The sequence below is a fragment of the Gossypium arboreum genome, chromosome 6 (assembly GCF_025698485.1).
Source record: "Gossypium arboreum isolate Shixiya-1 chromosome 6, ASM2569848v2, whole genome shotgun sequence".
In the NCBI taxonomy this organism is placed as follows: domain Eukaryota; kingdom Viridiplantae; phylum Streptophyta; class Magnoliopsida; order Malvales; family Malvaceae; genus Gossypium; species Gossypium arboreum.
In genome coordinates this window covers 72,686,620-72,702,853 of record NC_069075.1, presented here as the reverse complement: position 1 = coordinate 72,702,853, position 16,234 = coordinate 72,686,620, and the positions used below count along the sequence as shown (strand labels likewise).

General features: G+C 39.4%; 1 long non-coding RNA gene across 1 annotated transcript; it reads right to left on the bottom strand.

Moving 5' to 3' along the window:
- Positions 1–11,473: 11,473 nt before the first annotated feature.
- LOC128294011 (uncharacterized) lies at positions 11,474–12,631 on the bottom strand. Its single transcript, XR_008284177.1, has 2 exons — positions 12,569–12,631; positions 11,474–11,765 (listed from the first exon to the last, which is right to left on the bottom strand). It is a non-coding gene; the product is annotated as an uncharacterized LOC128294011 (long non-coding RNA).
- Between the last annotated feature and the right edge of the window lie 3,603 nt (positions 12,632–16,234).

Here is a 16,234-nt window from a genome sequence, read left to right as displayed (position 1 = left end):
GTTAATATATGTGCTTGGTTATTCGAATGATATTCGGGTTAATTCCCGAAAGCATTTGTGCGAGTTACTAAATCCAGGTTAATTCCCGAAGGCAATTGGGCAAGTTACCAAATCCGGGTTAACTCCCGAAGGCATTTGCGCGAATTACTATAACCGGGCTATGTCCCGAAGACAATCGAGCGAGTAGCTATATCTGGTTAAATTCCGAAGGTACGTGATTCGGGGATGAGCAACCTTGCTATAAAAATTTCAGTTAATACGCTTGAAAAATTCCAGCAATGAGGTATGTTCGTATGTGCATTGGAATAGTTGATTCCCTTCGAATAATATTCGCTCAGTCGAGTAGTGAGCTTCCGGTATTTGGCTAAGATGATCCCTCATGTATGAATTCAGGGGTTGGAATGTGAAGTAGGAATGATTTGAGAATATGTATATACGGAATTGTCCGTTTAGTTATATGAATGCTATACCTCTGTTGTGCTTAAATTCTTTGCTCAAAACTTACTAAGCATAAATTGCTTACTCCGTTTCTTTGTTCTCTGTTTTATAGATTTTGGCTCGTCAGCTATCGGACTCGGGAGTTTTGGAAGTCGAAGTCTCCCACACTATCAAAGCCCCCTTTTGGTACAAATTTTGGTTGAGCTTTGAAATGGCATGTATAGGACTACCCTTTGTTGTTTTTCAAGTACTTTTTGTGATGTATGTGTGTACAGCCATGCGAAAATGGCTCGTAGAAGTGGAGTATGGCATTAGACCATTTGTGTTTATGTATATATATATGGTTTCATGATGTGACTATGGACTGGAATGGAAGTGTTGGGCAATGATCAGCCCTTGGAATGGCTAAATATGATTATATGTGGACCTATGTATGACAAAACTCTAGTTGGTCCATGGAAACCACGAAATAGGTAAAGTTTACCTTAAGAATAGATGCTGACAGCAGCAGTGGTGTGGATGTGAAAAATCACTAAAATTAGCAGGAATGGAATTAAATAGTGAATAAATTATGTAAATGAACCTTGATGAATCTACTTTCATATGGAAGAAACGAAATGGTCATATGAGTTGTATGTTAAGAGATATTTAGGTTTTCGTGAAACAGGGCCAGAACGGTTTCTGGATTCCCTGTTCCGACTTTGGAAATTCATTATAAATTAACCAGAGATAATTAGGAGTCAAGCCATATATTTATAGATTCCTCTTTGAGTCTAGTTTCTAGAGAAACAAAAGGGATCAGTATTGAAGCCCTGTACAGGGAGATATCCAATTCGTAATGCATGAAGGTTAGTGTAGTCAAACCCTGGAATAGGGGAGACTTTAACTAATAAACTGTACTAATTGGCTCGACAAAAAATTCTAGAAAAAAATCTGTAGATGGACATATGAGTCTAGTTTCAGGAAAAAATTACAAAACTGATTTTCGAGTTTTGAAACTCAAGATATGATTTTTAAGGAGACAGTGATGCAGTAACGAGCTTGTCTGGAAATTTTTAAATGGACTGTGAAAATAATTAAGTCTGTGTGCACCTTGTGTTCGACTCCGGTAACGGACTCGGGTACGGGGTGTTACAATTTTATTGGTATCAGAGCTACGGTTTAGTCGATTCTAGGACTACCATAATGCGGTTGGGTCTAGCTATACATGCCATTTTACGTGATTATTTGATAGTATGGTGATTTCTGACAATTGAAATGTGTTTATTTATAGTAATGGATCCCGATCCCGACCGAGCGGCAGCTGATGATCTTGAGAGTGTAGCGCCTGCTCCCGCACGAGGGACAGCGCCGGCGGACTCTCAACCAAATGCTAGTAATCCAGATGATGAAGCTAGACAAGCTTTCTATAGCGTGATGAATGATTTGTTCAACCAATACATTCGAACTAATATGGCTGTTCCACAACCTCCATTCCCAACAAACACAACCCCCGCACCTACAATGCCTCCGGTAACTGACCAAATAAGGTCGAATAAGCCCCCAGTTGATAGAATCCGAAAACATGGGGCTACTGAATTTAAAGCTACGGATAGCGACGATGCCGAGCAAGCTGAATTTTGGTTGGACAACACTATCCGGGTACTCGATGAGCTATCTTGTACACCCGATGAATGCCTAAAATGTACTATCTCCTAGCTACGTGATTCTGCCTACTATTGGTGGAGTACTCTGACTTCTGTTGTGCCCCGAGAGCAAGTAACTTGAGTTTTTCCAAACTGAGTTTTGGAAAAAGTATATCAGTCAGAGATTTGTTGATCAAAAACGGAAGGAATTTCTTGAGCTTAAGCAAGGTTCTATGTCAGTTACTGATTACGAGCGAAAATTTGTTAGACTTAGTAGATACGCTCGGGAATGTATTTCGTCCGAGGCTATCATGTGTAAACGCTTCGAGGATGGGCTGAATGAAGATATAAAAATGTTCGTTGGAATTCTTGAAATACGAGAGTTCGTAGTACTTGTCGAGCGAGCTTGTAAAGTCAAGAGCTTAGAAAAGAAAAACAAAAGTTGATGTGGGAACTGGAGAGTTTCGTAAAGATCCTCGGAAAGTCTCTTCAACATGCATCGAAGAAATTTCGTGATGATGTGGGCGATCTAGAGGCACTTTGGGCCTTTTAGACGAGATCGTGATAGACCCCTGGGGGTACGAGGCACTTGATGCGCCAATGTTGGGAATGAACGTCGAGATAGAGCGAGTGTCGACATTGTGGCAAATGGCATTCTGGAAGTTGTAGATTTTGTGACCGCTCCTGTTACAAGTGCGGATCAGTTGACCACTTCATTAAAGATTGCCCGAGGTTGTCTGAACAGAATGTAGATCAGAGTGGGAAACCGGGCGCTACCACTGCTCGAGGTAGACCATCTAGAAATATGGGCAATGCTAGTGGTGGTCAGAGAGGATCTAGAGATGCTACGACCAGATCCGAGACTCACGCTCCTGCTAGGGCTTATGCCATACGCGCACGCGAGGATGCTTCCTCGCCAGATGTTATTACCGGTACTTTCACTCTCTTTGATGCTAATGTGATTGCTTTGATTGACTCTGGTTCTACTCATTCTTATATATGTGAAACCTTAGCATCCAGTAAGACTTTACCTATTGAGTCTACTGAGTTCATAATTCGGGTGTCAAATCTCTTGGGTCGTTATGTGCTTGTCGACAAAGTGTGTAAGAAATGCCCCCTAGTAATTCGAGGTTCCTGTTTTCCGGCGGACTTGATGCTTTTGCTGTTCGATGAATTTGATGTTATTCTTGGTTTGGATTGGTTGACCGTGCATGATGCGGTTGTGAATTGCAAAAGCAAGACTATGGATTTGAGGTGCGCAAATAACGAGATGATCCGAGTTGAGTTTACGGACTTAAAGGGTTGCCACCGTAATATCATCAATGTTGGCCCGAAATATGTAAGAAAGGGTGCGAAGCATACCTTGCGTATGTACTTGATGATAAGGAGTTAGAAATAAAACCGAATCTGTGCTGGTGGTTTGTGAATACCGGATGTTTTTCCCAAGAATTACGGGTTTGCCACTGCTCGGAGATAGAGTTTGGTATTGAGCTTGTACAGGACTACGCCAATTTCGATAGCTCCGTATCGAATGGCACCAACCGAGTTAAAAGAGTTGAAAGCTCAGTTGCAAGAATTGACGGACAAAGCTTTCGCTCAACCAAGTTTCTCACCTTGGGGTGCACCAGTATTGCTTGTAAAAAAGAAGGACGGAACCATGAGGTTGTGCATTGACTATCGTCAGTTGAATAAAGTGACGATAAAGAATAAATATCCGTTCACAGTATTGATGATTTGTTTGACCAACTAAAGGGAGCCTCGGTGTTTTCAAAGATAGATTTGCGATCGGGTTATTATCGATTCTTGGATTCGAGATTCGGATGTACCCAAACCGCTTTCGAACGAGGTACGGTCACTACGAGTTCTTAGTGATGCCGTTCGGGCTCACTCATGCCCTCAAGCGGTATTTATGGATTTGATGAATCGGATCTTGAACGATATTTGGACCGGTTCGTAGTTGTGTTCATTGATGACATCTTGGTCTATTCAAGAGATGAGACCAAACATGCTGAACACCGAGATTAGTGTTGCAAATTTTACGGGATAAGCGATTATATGCTAAGTTCAGCAAGTGTGAGTTACGGTTAAGGGAGGTTAGCTTCTTGGGTCATGTGGTATCTCGCATCGGGTATTCGAGTCGATTCGAGCAAAATTTCAGCCATACTTAACTAGAAGCCTCAGAAATATTACTTGAGGTTCGAGCTTTTGGGACTTGCGGTTACTACTAACGGTTTGTGAAAGGTTTCTCGATGATAGCCACACCCATGACGGCTACTTCAAAAAGATGTTAAGTTCGAATGGACGGAAAAATGTCAGAAAAGTTTTGATCAACTGAAAACTTATTTGACTGAAGCTCCAATTTTAGTGCAGCTTGAATTAGGCAAAGAGTTTGTCATCTATAGTGATGCCTCCCTACTTGGGTTGGGTTGCGTATTGATGCAAGAAGGTCGAGTTGTGGCCTATGCGTCGAGACAATTAAAGCCACATGAGAAAAATTATCCGACCCATGATCTCGAACTAGCTGCCATCGTATTCGCTTTGAAAATATGGCGACACTACCTATTTGGGGAGAAGTGCCATGTATTTTCGGATAACAAAAGTCTCAAATATTTGATGACTCAAAGAGACTTGAATCTGCGACAAAGACGTTGGCTCGAGTTGTCATTGATTATCACCCGGGAAAGGCTAATGTGGTTGCGGACGCCTTAAGCCGGAAATCACTGTTTGCTTTACAAGTGATGAATGTACACTTGTCTATTCTACCCGAAAATGTGTTAGTAGTCGAATTAAAGGCCAAACCATTATTGATTCATCAAATTCGTGAAGCTCAAAAAGTCGACGATGAGTTGGTTGCAAAACGGGCTGAGTGTGTTCCGAACAAGGAATCGGAGTTTCGAATTGATGATGATGATTGTTTGAGGTTCAGAAGTCGTCTGTGTGTTCTAAGGAATTCGGAACTCATTTCGATGATTCTGAACGAAGCCCATTGTAGCCGAATGTCAATTCACCCGGGGAGTACGAAGATGTACAACGATTTGAAACGTCGGTTTTGGTGGCATGGTATGAAACGAGACATCTCCGACTTTGTTTCGAGATGTTTAATATGTCAACAAGTGAAAGCGGAACATTAAGTGCCTTGAGGTTACTTGACCGATCACGATACCCGAGTGGAAATGGGATCGAGTCATAATGGACTTTGTGTCCGGACCGCCATTGTCGACAAGTAAGAAGGATGCGATTTGGGTTGTTGTTGATAGATGACTAAGTCGGCTCACTTTATCCCGTCGTGCTGATTTTTCATTGGATAAACTAGCTGAATTGTATGTTTCTCATTGTGAGATTACACGGGTACCTATTTCTATTGTGTCGGATAGAGATCCGAGATTCACCTCACGATTTTGGAAGAAATTGCAAGAAGCTTTGGGCACCAAGTTGCATTTTAGCACCGCTTTTCACCCCCAAACCGATGGTCAATCCGGCGGATAATTCGGATACTTGAGGATATGTTGAGATGTTGCATCCTCGAGTTCGATGGTTCATGGGAACGGTATTTACCTTTGATTGAATTCGCTACAACAATAGTTATCAATCAAGTATTAAGATAGCACCTTACGAGGCCTTGTACGGGCGTAAATGCCGTACACCATTGTTTTGGACCGAGCTCGGTGAAAGTAAAATTTTTGGAGTTGATTTGATTAAAGATGCTGAACAGAAAGTAAAGGTAATCCGTGAAAGTCTGAAGGCGGCCACAGATCGTCAGAAATCGTACGCGGATTTAAAACGAAAGGACATTGAATATCAGGTGGGAGATACAGTGTTTCTTAAAGTTTCGCCTTGGAAAAAGATACTCAGATTTGGGCGCAAGGGCAAATTGAGTCCGAGGTTCATCGGGCCTTATGAGATATCTGAACGAGTCGGTCCAGTTGCGTATCGTTTGATTTTGCCCCCTGAACTTGAAAAGATTCACGACGACTTTCATGTTTCGATGCTTCAACGTTATAGATCTGATCCGTCGCACGTAATTAGTCCATCAGAGGTTGAAATTCAAGCCGATATGAGTTATGAAGAAGAACTGATTCGTATCCTAGCTCGTGAAGTGAAAGAGTTGCGAAACAAAAGGGTTCCATTAGTAAAAGTGTTATGGCTCAAACACGGGATGGAAGAAGCTACTTGGGAACCCGAGAACTCTATAAAAGAGTAGTACCCTAACCTATTTACCGGTAAGATTTTCGGGGACGAAAATTTCTTAAGTGGGGGAGAGTTGTGACAGCCCAAAATTGACCCTAGTCGGAAGTGGTTTGGGACCGCTAAACCGAGTCACCGAAATGTTTGAACGTAATATTTATTGTCTAGAATATGTATTTATGAATGTGTGAAAATTTCAAGCTTGATTTAGTCGATTGCATGTGAATTCAGTTATTAGGACTTGTGTGACACTTTTGAAATGTGATAGGCTAATCTATAAGGACCTAATAGTGCATGTAATCAAAAGGGAGGACTTGCATGTCAAATATCCCTTCTTTTTATAAGTGGTGGCGGCCATGACAAAGAATGATGGGCAAAACATGTCATAGACATGTTTTGTTGGTGTATTATGGGAGGAAACAATAAATTAAGGTTAGGAATAAAGAAATGAAAAAAAAAAAGAGAAGGTGTGTGATCCCCATTGCCGTGAGTTGAGGAAAGAAAACAAAAAAATGTTCAACATTTTCACTTCTCTTGGCCGAAAATCCTAAAGAAGAAGGAGGAGTTCTTGCTTCATGCTTGGGTTGGAAGAGGATTAGGAGGAGGTTTGGCCATACTTGTATCTAGATTAAGGTATGTTGAGGTTGTGCCATGAGATTCATGCATGTTTTTAGTTGCTAGCTTGAGTTCTAATTAGCCCATGGTTCAAATCTTTGCTATGTCATGGGAATGATGTTCGGCCAAGGTGGATTTTGTGTTAATGCCATTGCATGCTAAATATGAAGCTTGTCGATGATATATGTGATGGTGGGTTGATGATTCTTGGATTTTCTTTTTAGCATTTTTGAGTGAGACATTAAGTTCTTTGTTTAACCATGACCAAAATTGAAATGGTATGGTGTTGTGATGTATTCGGCCATGGTATATTCATAAGAATGATTTATGCTTATTGCATGGTAGGTAAGATTTGTATTTTGGATATATGTTTATATTTGGTTATAATCAACTTGAGATTTGGCCCTTGCACCTATATGTATATATGTTTGCATATGACATATATACTATCTCAAGGTATATATTTACTTGTGATGATGTTTCAAGTTATGAAGTAAATGATAGATGTGTATTGAGCTACAATATGTAATGCATTAGTTAGTAAAATGTATGCCATTCATGTGTGGTATTAAACATGTAATTGGCCTCAACATCAACATGCATAATCGGCCACATGAATGAGTACCTAGGTTGATGTGTTGTTCGGCCATGAGTAAGCATGTTGAAGGCTTTATCTTGACTTAGAAAATTCGGCTAAGGAGAGTACTAACTAATGTGTTGAGTTTGATTCATGAATTCCGTACATATGTGACTTTAATGTCTAATGAATATATGTGGGCTAAGTACCTTGAATTCCTCTTGTCGATGCTCAAATGATTAAATCAATTTATTTGTTAAATTAAGCTCAAGAGCAAAGGGGACTAAATCCGATAAAGGGAAGGAAAAAGTGGTCGAATAGCCATCGAATCGCTTCGACAACATCCGAGGTAAGTTTTGAGTAATGGAACTTAGATTATGTAATAAACAAATCAAAATCATGCTCTTGTATGTGGCTATTGAGCGAAATTGTAAATATGATAGTGTCTTGTGTTCGAGCTATGGTAGTGAGAATGAAGTACGGATGTGTTATGATTTGTTAATATATGTGCTTGGTTATTCAATGATATCCGGTTAATTCGAAGGCATTTGTGAGAGTTACCAAATCGGGTTAATTCCGAAGGCAATTGTGCGAGTTACCAAATCCGGGTTAAGTCTCAAGGCATTTGCGCGAATTACTATAACCGGCTATGTCCCAAGACAATCGAGCGAGTAGCTATATCCGTTAAATTCAAGGTACGTGATTCGGGATGAGCAACCTTGCTATAAAATTTCAGTTAATACGCTTGAAAAATTCCAGCAATGAGGTATGTTCGTATGTGCATTGGAATAGTTGATTCCTTGAATAATATTCGCTCGGTCGAGTAGTGAGCTTCCGTATTTGGCTAAGATGATCCCTCATGTATGAATTCAGGGGTTGGAATGTGAAGTAGGAATGATTTGAGAATATGTATATCTGAATTGTCCGTTTAGTTACATGAATGCTATACCTCTGTTGTGCTTAAATTCTTTGCTCAAAACTTACTAAGCATAAATTGCTTACTCCGTTTCTTTGTTCTCTGTTTTATAGATTTTGGCTCGTCAGCTATCGGACTCGGGATTTTTGGAAGTCGAAGTCTCCCACACTATCAAAGCCCCCTTTTGGTACAAATTTTGGTTGAGCTTTGAAATGGCATGTATAGGACTACCCTTTGTTGTTTTTCAAGTACTTTTTGTGATGTATGTGTGTGCACCATGCGAAAATGGCTCGTAGAAGTGGAGTATGGCATTAGACCATTTGTGTTTATGTATATATATATGGTTTCATGATGTGACTATGGACTGGAATGGAAGTGTTGGGCAATGATCAGCCCTTGGAATGGCTAAATATGATTATATGTGGACCTATGTATGACAAAACTCTAGTTGGTCCATGGAAACCACGAAATAGGTAAAGTTTACCTTAAGAATAGATGCTGACAGCAGCAGTGGTGTGGATGTGAAAAATCACTAAAATTAGAAGGAATGGAATTAAATAGTGAATAAATTATGTAAATGAACCTTGATGAATCTACTTTCATATGGAAGAAACGAAACAGTCATATGAGTTGTATGTTAAGAGATTTTAGGTTTTCGTGAAACAGGGCCAGAACGGTTTCTGGATTCCCTGTTCCAACTTTGGAAATTCATTATAAACTAACCAGAGATAATTATGAGTCATTCCATTTATGTATAGATTCCTCTTTGAGTCTAGTTTCTAGAGAAACAAAAGGGATCAGTATTGAAGCCCTGTACAGGGAGATATCCAATTCGTAATGCATGAAGGTCAGTGTAGTCGAACCCTGGAATAGGGGAGACTTTAACTAATAAACTGTACTAATTGGCTTGACCACAAATTCTAGAAAAAAATCTGTAGATGGACATATGAGTCTAGTTTCAGGAAAAAATTACGAAACCGATTTTTGAGTTTTGAAACTCAAGATATGATTTTTAAGGTGACAGTGACGCAGTAACCAGCTTGTCTGGAAATTTTTAAATGGACTGTGAAAATAATTAAGTTACTGTGTGCACCTTGTGTTCGACTCCGGTAACGGACTCGGGTACGGGGTGTTACAGATGAATTGGTTTGGAAATGGTGGATAATATGTACATGAATATTAGGATAGGGCTTTAAGTTCATATTGATAAGTATGCAATATAGGTATTTGGTATGTATATATATTGTTGATGTCGTATGCATTGGTCATTTTTTTTTTTACGATTTGTAATGGTAAAAATAAATTTGTATCACTTTGTGTTATTTATATAAGTGGCTGTATGTTCGGCCATGGTAATTGGCTATCTAGGTTCCATTTACAATGGCAAGTAATGTGAATTCTTGTTTGTGCATGTGAATTAGGTATTAGTGAAATAAACATAAAAGTTAGTCATGGTATGTTTCATAAACACATTATGCAATCAAGTTATACGATTATCAACTGTATTTGTTAAAGAAGTAATGTTGAATAAGTAATGAAACAAATTCATTTGTTTTAATTAAGCTCATGAGCAAAGAGGATCTAAATCGATAAGGGAAAGAGAAAGCCGTCGAGTAGCCTATCCGCAGTTGCTCAAATAAATAAAGTAAGTTCTTAAGTAATTGAGTTTGATTCCTTTGTAAGTTTTAAGTTTTAAAACGGGATGAATATGAATTATGTATATACATTAAGGTCAATGACTCTTCTAAATGACGGCATATATGATATTATGTTTTAAATATGTGAATGAGAACTTTACAGAGAAAATTGTATAAATCTGCTAAGGACAGCAGCAGTAGCGTGTTTTGGAAAAATTACCATAAATTGTGGGGGTTGAGTTAAAGGCTGAATAAATTATGTAATTAAATCTTGATACGTCTAGTTTCGTATAAAAGAAATCGTGTAAGTAAAGGGGTTGCCGATAATGAGATTTTCAAAGTTGTGTGAGACAGAGTCAGAACTACTCCGAAATCCCCTATTCAGTATTTGGAAAATCATTATAAATCGTAAAAAAATGATTATAAGATAAAATTATATGTTTAAACTCCTTAATGAGTCTAGTTTCAAACAAAATAAACGAAAACATATTTTGAATTCTGTACAATGAGAAATTAAATTCTTAGTGAAGAGTAGTCAGAGTAGTCAAGTAGTAAAATAGGGGAAAATTTAAGAAAAATTTGGTATTGATTGGCCAAACCAAAAATTCTTAAAATTTTGTGGACAGAGGATATACGAGTCTATTTTCATGGAAAATTAACAGCACATAATTTGGAATTTCGTAGCCCCAGTTACAAATAATTTAACGACTGTTGCTCAGGAAAACAGCTTGTAGAGAAATTGTGGTTATGTTGTAAACATGGATAAAACTTGTTTTAGCTGCTCATAAGCTATTGATTAAACCCATACGTTGTAACACCCCTAACTTGTGACCGTCGCCGGTGTCGGACATGAGGGCTTAACGGCCAAATCCTCTCAAGGTACCAACCAATTTGACATTTCCAGTCAGGCTGGAAAACGGCGTCACTGTCGCCTTAAAAATCATATCTCGAGTTTCAAAACTCGGAAACTGGTTTTGTAAATTTTCCCTGAATTTAGACTCACATACCCATCCATGGATTATTTCTAGAATTTTTGGTCGGGCCAATTGGTACAGTTTATTAGTTAAAGTCACCCATGTTACAGGGATCGACTGCTCTGACCTTCGCGCGTTACAACTTGAATATCTCTCTGTACAGGGCTTTAATACTGGTGCCGTTTGTTTCTAATGAAACTAGACTCAAAATGGAATCTTTACATATAAGGCATCACTCCTAATTCTTTCTGGATAATTTATGGTAAATTTTCAAAGTCGCGACAGGGGACCCAGAAACCGTTCTGGCCCTGTCTCACGAGAACTTTAATATTTCTCAGTATACTGCTCATATGGTCGTTTCGTTTCGTCCATATAAAAATAGATTCATCAAGGTTCAATTTCATAATTTACTCACTATTTAATTCTACTTCTACTATTTTTAGTGATTTTTCAATCTCATCTCACTGCTGCTGTCCGCAACAATTCTCTGCGATGAACTATGCCAATTTCATGAATCTTTCCTTGGCCTTAATCATCCATCATACATGACACAAATTATGGCCACCTTATCGAAATTAAAGTTTCTAAGACTCGTGGCTATAAGTTCTAGCATCCCACTCGACGACCACATAGGCCATTTTCACATGGCTTAAAGTTTACAACCCTCAATTCGACAAAATATAATAGCCTATACATGCCAAATGTTCTTCAACAACGAAAACAATACCACAAGATTTCAGCCGGTGTGATGACTTCAACGACGGTCCCGATCACGCAAACAATAAGAGTCCGAGAGACCTAAAATGGGTGACAAGAAAAACACCGAGTGAGTTTACAACTCGAGAAGTCATAAGCATTCATCAATCCACCGATAAAGTTACTACAACATGTACAACAAACGAGGCTAGGTACTCATCCATATCGAATCTATACTGTAATACCTCGGACCTTTCGGTCCAATCTCGTACCAAGTCATCGTCCACATTTCATATTCTACACAACAAGATAATCGAAGCATTTTTACACGTTAACTCATTTTCCAGCACAACCATACAATTTCAATCATCACATAGATTTAAGGCTTGCCAAATTCAATCCCCAAGCATGAACGAATTCTCTATTCGTCATGAGCTCGAGGTACTTACCCGATCCGCTGTCCATACTCAATTCAATGGAGACACACCTCCATATATATAGCGTCGCGCACACACGGTGCTTACTACTCGATTTCGCACACTTAGTGCCACGCAATTTAAGCCCGCACATAGTGCCATACCCTTCGAGCTCGCACACCCAAAGTCAGTATTTTCCAAAGCATGCACATTTAGTGCCATATATTTCCAGCACGCACACTTAGTGCCATATATTTCCAACACGCAAACTTAGTGCCAATCTCGTCACCATACACACGTATTGCCAAGACACATAGTGCCGAAAGCAAACTTTCTACACATTCCACTATTTCTTTTACATTCAACAATTATCCTCATTCCATACACATACAATTTCATTTATACATATATATAGCATTCCATTAAACACAATTGCATAGATTTTCCAATCATTTAAGCAATATCAAACATATGTGCTTAATGACTTACCTTGTTTGGGGTAGAATGGTTCCAAATCGGCTACTCGTTTGCTTTCTCCTTTCCTTTGTCCAATCTAGTTTCCTTTGCTCTTGAGCTAAATCAAACAATTTATCTCTCCATCAAACACAAACATACGGCATTCACATGCATTATTATGGTTATTGCTTAATACTTAACACAACTAAGTTGAAAATTTACTCAATCTCATCTTAATTTATTGCTACTTATTTATCAAAGTTTCCAATACAAGGTATTTAACACCTATACCCATTTATACCCCATATGGTCAATGCTTCATTCCTTACCCAATTAACCATCCAACAATTTTTCAGCCTCATTACCACCCTTTTCATGTCTAATTGTTTAAATACTCTCAAGCTCATTCACAAGTACTATTATACATCTCATTAAGAATTAATCATTTTGCAACATAAATTCTATAGCATGGCCGAATACTCATGCACACACACACATAACAACAAGAACTCAATGGCACAAAATTTCCTTTTGTTAAACATTCAACTCACTCATCTCCATGCTTTCATCACAACAACATCAAAACACTCACCAAGGAAAACAACATGCATGGCCAATGTTCTAGTCACCTCAAAATCACAATTTCTAACATGGGTCACCTTATTTATGGCTTAGAAACCACATGGTTGCTCTCTTTTTCTCCCTTAGAATCGGCCAAGAAGAATCAAGAACAAGGGCTTGTTTCTTTCACCCATTTCTAATTATTCCTTACATCATAAAGGCAACAACCATCTCCCTTAAACATCCTCCATGGTCGAACACTTGTATTACTACCACCTTCAAATTTTTTTTTTTGACATGAGCAAGTAAAGGACTTAGTAACTAGCTTCATACATGCAAAGATTTCAAAGACTAACATGGATTCCATACCTTAGTTCAAGCTCAAGTGATCGAATGCTAAGTCTTCCTTTTCTTCTTGAAGGATCGGCTAAGCTAGGAGGAAGATGAGCCAATATTTTTTTTTTTCAATTTCCTTTCTTCTATTCGGCCAAGGCACCCAAGGATGAGCAACAAATTTTTCTTCCCCTTTTTCTTCTTTGTTTCTCACGGCAAAAGAGCATCCACACCCATTTTTTTTTTGTTTCATCATTATCTTTTCTTTTTTATTATTTTATTCTCCTTACATCATGCACTAGGCCAACATGTCTAGGACATGTTTTCCTTGCCCATCACCTAGTCATGGCCACCACTCACCTTAGGAAAAGGGGTTATTTGACATGCAAGGACAACCCTTTTCCCACATGTATTAATAGGCCACCATACATTTGCCTAGCACATTTCTAAATTTTCTCACATAAGTCCTAATCACTAAAATTCACCTATAATTAGGCAAAAAATTCAATAAAGAAATTATCACACATGCATATTCATATATTCAGACAGTAACTATCATACTCAAATAATTTAGTGACTCGGTTTAGCGGTCCCGAAACCGGTTTCTGACTAGGGTCACTTTAGGGCATCACAACTCTCCCCACTTAAGAAATTTTCGTCCCTGAAAATCTTACCGTAAATAGGCTCGGTATCGCTCTTTCTTAGAGTCCTCAAGTTCCCAAGTGGCTCCTTCAATTCCGTGTTTATGCCACAACACCTTCACTAATGGGATTTTCTTATTAAAGCAACTCTTTTACTTCGCACATCGAATGCGAACCGGCTCTTCTTAATAACTCAAATTAGGCTGAACCTCGACCTCAGATGGAGTAATTACGTGTGTCGAGTCAGACCTATATCGTCGAAGCATCGAGACACGGAAAACGTTGTCGATCCTTTCGAGCTCAGGGGGGTAAAATTAATCGGTACGCTACTGGCCCAACTCGTTCAGATATTTCATACGGACCGATGAACCTCGGACTCAATTTGCCCTTACGGCCAAATCTAAGCACCTTCTTCCAAGGTGAGACTTTGAGAAATACCTTGTCTCCAACCTGATATTCAATGTCTTTTCTTTTCAAACCCGCATATGACTTTTGGCGATCCGAAGCAGCTTTCAAACTTTCACGAATTACTCGAACTTTCTGCTCGGCATCCTTAATCAAATCAACCCCGAAGATTTTGCTTTCACTAAGTTCAGTCCAGAATAATGGGGTACGACATTTATGACCGTATAAAGCCTCGTAAGGCGCCATCTTAATACTTGATTGAAAGCTATTGTTGTGGCGAATTCAATCAAAGGCAAATATCTTTCCCATGAACCACTAAATTCAAGGATGCAACATCTCAACCTATCCTCCAGGATTTGAATTACCCGTTCGGATTGACCATCGGTTTGGGGATGAAAAGCAGTGCTAAAATGCAGCTTGGTACCCAAAGCCTCTTGCAACTCCTTCCAAAATCGCGAGGTAAATCTCGGATCTCTATCCGACACGATGGAAATAGGCACCCCGTGTAGTCTCACAATCTGAGAAACGTACAATTCGGCTAGTTTTTCCATTGAGAAATCCGTACGTACGGGGACAAAGTGAGCCGACTTAGTCAATCTATCTACAAAGACCCAAATCGCATCCTTCTTACTTGCTGACAATGGCAGTCCGGATACAAAGTCCATTGTGACTCGATCCCATTTCCACTCGGGTATCGTGATCGGCTGAAGTAATCCCGATGGCACTTGATGTTCCGCTTTCACTTGTTGACATATTAAACATTTCGAGACAAAATCAGAGATGTCTCGTTTCATACCATACCACCAAAACCGACGTCTCAAATCGTTGTACATCTTCGTACTCCCCGGGTGGATTGCCATTCGCCCTCGTTGAATTATCGAAATAAGTTCAATTCTTTGGAACACAGATTTAATTTTGAACCTCAAACAATCGTCATCATCGATTTGAAATTCGAGTCCTTGTTCGGAACACACTCATCCCATTTTGCAACCAACTCATCATCAACTTTCCGAGCTTCCCGAATTTGATGAGCCAACAATGGTTTGGCCTTTAATTCGGCTACTAACACATTGTCGGGTAGGATAGACAAGTGTACATTCATCGCTCAGAAGCAAACAAGCGGTGATTTCAGACTTAAGGCATCCACAACCACATTAGCCTTTCCCGGTGATAATCAATGACGAGTTCATAATCTTTTAACAACTCGAGCCATCGTCTTTGTCGCAGATTTAAGTCTCTCGAGTCATCAAATATTTGAGACTTTTGTGATCCGAATACACACGGCACTTCTCACCAAATAAGTAATGTCGCCATATCTTTAAAGGCGAATCGATGGCGACCAATTCGAGATCATGGGTTGGATAATTTTTCTCATGTGACTTTAATTGTCTCGACGCATAGGCCACAACTTGCCCTTCTTGCATCAATACGCAACCCAACCCAAGTAGGGATGCGTCACTATAAATGACAAACTCTTTGCCCGATTCGGGTTGCACTAGAATTGGGGCTTCAGTCAAATAAGCTTTCAATTGATCGAAACTTTTCTGACATTTCTCCGTCCATTCGAACTTAACATCCTTTTGGAGTAGTTTCGTCATTGGCGTGGCTATCGTCGAGAAACCTTTTACAAATCGTCGGTAATAACCGGCAAGCCCCAAAAAGCTCCTAACTTCGGTAACATTCCTTGGTGGTTTCCAATCGACTATGGCCAGAATTTTGTTCGGGTCCACCACGACACCGATCGCGGACACCACGTGCC